Here is a 2,674-nt window from a genome sequence, read left to right as displayed (position 1 = left end):
TCTGTTCATCATTGTAAATTTTTGTTTTGTAATATTGGTAGGACAAAACAAGCGTAAGTAAAATGCTGACACATGCTGATGAGCTGATTCTTGTGCTTCTGTAAAGCAGGGCGAGAGGAAGGGGTGGAGGAAGTATTCTCACATCCCTTACCATGCTGTAGAAATACCTGCAATCACAATGTTACCTAAAGGATAAGGCTGGCAATATTCTATATTGTTTTGTATCAACAAATTTGATTAAAAGACCAAAACCAGCCCTTTATTAGTCCGTCTCTCAATACTCTGTGACTTCCCAACTCCGTCTATAGCCACTCATTGGTTCCTGGACTTTTAAGACAAGGTCACAAAATAGACTTTAATTTGTTTTTAAAAACTAAACACTATCCTAAAACAGAGGTGCCTTGTAGTTGCTTTGCAAATGTTACTCAAACAGGAGGAAATAGTGCATTTGTTGGGGACTATATTTAGCTGCAGACTAGTACATATTTACTGCTCTGGTGAGTATTTACAGCAGTAGAGCAGTGTACTATGTCGTAATGAGTCAAAATAAATTACAGTGGCTGTAGTCTTTTTAAAAAAGGAACTTGTCTCTCAGAGTGACGGTGTCTCATTGAACAGTAGAGTACTATCGCACATAAGACTAAGGCTGCACAGATGAGGCCTGTTAGTGGATCAATTAATTGTTGGTTTTGGACTTTTTAAGGTATTTGTTGACAATAAGCAAATAATATCACCAGACATATCATTTAGGTAAAAGTACACAAGTATTACTACTTAAAATATCAAAAGTACGGTAAAAGTATTTGTTGAAAAATGGCTCCTGTCAGTATTACATTATTAGCTACAAATTACATTGGATTATTATTAGTATTATTGATACATTAATGTGCAAGCAGCATTTTATGTTGCAGCTGGTTGAGGTCGAGTTGATGTTAACTAACGTACTGTTGGGTAGACTAAGCTATAGCAATGCATTGTGTTTTTAAGGTCATGTATCTTGTATAAAATAACTTAATCTGTATTGTAACTACAACTGTTAAGTAAATGGAGTAAAAATTGCAATATTTCCCTCTGAGATATAGAGGAGAAGCATAAGTAGCATAAAATGGAAATAAAACAAATATAGTACAAGGGCTTCAATGGTGGAAGAAGTATACAGATCCTAAACTTAAGTAAAATACCAATATAACTATGTAAAAATACTCAAGTACAAGTACATTAAAGTCCTGCATTAAAAAGCCTACTTGTGTAAAAGAACAGAAGTGTTCTTAAAGTATCAAAAGTAAAAGTAGTTGTTCTGCAGAAAAATGTCCAGTTAGACTGATATACTGACATGTTTTACTGATTGAGGTGGAGCTGATTGTAACTACTTTATATGCAGTTAGCTGGTTTTGTCCAGAGGTTTCTAGTCTGGGGGTCAGCCCACTCCAAAGAGTCACAAGATAAATCTGAGGGGTCTGAGATGATTAATGGAGAGGAAAGAAGAACAAACTAAGTTCTGCTACTTAAATCTGGATTAATTTTTTGGACCTGGGCCTCATCAACTTGAAACTCTTTGGTGTAACTGCTGATAACCCATACATATCTGAAACATAACTACAGTTCTCCAAGTAGCTTTTTTGTAAGGTGTCACAAGACAGATAAATACAACTGTCAAATAAAGTAATGGAGTAAAAGGTACAATATTTCCCTCTAAAATGTAGTAGAGTAGAAGTATAAAGTATCATGAAATGGAAGTAAAGTAAAGTATAATAACCTTAAAAAAGTACTTACTGTCCACCACTGGAGATAGGTCAGGATTGGTGTTTCTTGACTTGCTATTTTCTGTGTCTGCCTTTTGAGTATATTTGTATTGCGGTTGTTCTTCTAGCTGTCCTGGCTTTGCAAATTGGACACAATTGGGTCACTCCAGGCTGTCCTGTCACGCTGCTTAGCACTGATTTGTACTCCACATTTACTCCGTTGGTTTTAATATGAACATACAGAAAAATTATCATTCAGCACTATACAGCGACCACTCCACTACAAGAAAACTAGGACAGAAAATTGTTGAAGTAACATCACAAAGATGTGGAGTGAATGAAAGACAAAGAGCGTTGTATGTCTCTCACTGCTCACACACTGTGTATCTGTGTGATTGATTCCTAATGATATTCTTGTGATTCTTGTGAATATTCTTGGTGCCGGTCTGCTGACTCTGAGAACGATGGGCACCTGACCGTAACCTGACCTTTCAAGGAAATTAAGTTCACAGTGAGGAGCTAGTCGTAAATGTCTTCTTGAATGTTGGTTTAAGGTCAAAGCATTGTGTTATGTGTATGGCCTCACCTCAGCCTAAGAGCAGCAAGTTAGTCACGGATGAGCACACCAAATTTGAGAGGACTAATGAAAATAATTCCAGCAAGTTAGATAAAAAGTGTCGTTTTTTTTTTTAACCTTATAACTAATATTTATGGTATAGGCTGTTCTTACAGATCTTATATTTAAATACAACATCCTCATTGCTTTAGATGTTTCTTTGCATCAGCTCACACACAAAAAATCCAAATTTCGCTCAAAGAAGCGCCTAATGATCTGATGACACATGCATTAAGTAACAAAAAGCAAAAACTACTCAGCTCAGACAATCTTTTAACTCTATTGATGTAGACAGGTATTTTTTTCTGGAGCCCTA

Source organism: Micropterus salmoides, unplaced genomic scaffold (genome assembly GCF_014851395.1).
Source record: "Micropterus salmoides isolate LMB-PRFRI ecotype aquatic unplaced genomic scaffold, ASM1485139v1 Ms_hic_scaffold_1267, whole genome shotgun sequence".
NCBI classification, from domain to species: domain Eukaryota; kingdom Metazoa; phylum Chordata; class Actinopteri; order Centrarchiformes; family Centrarchidae; genus Micropterus; species Micropterus salmoides.
This window is presented reverse-complemented; position numbering follows the sequence as displayed.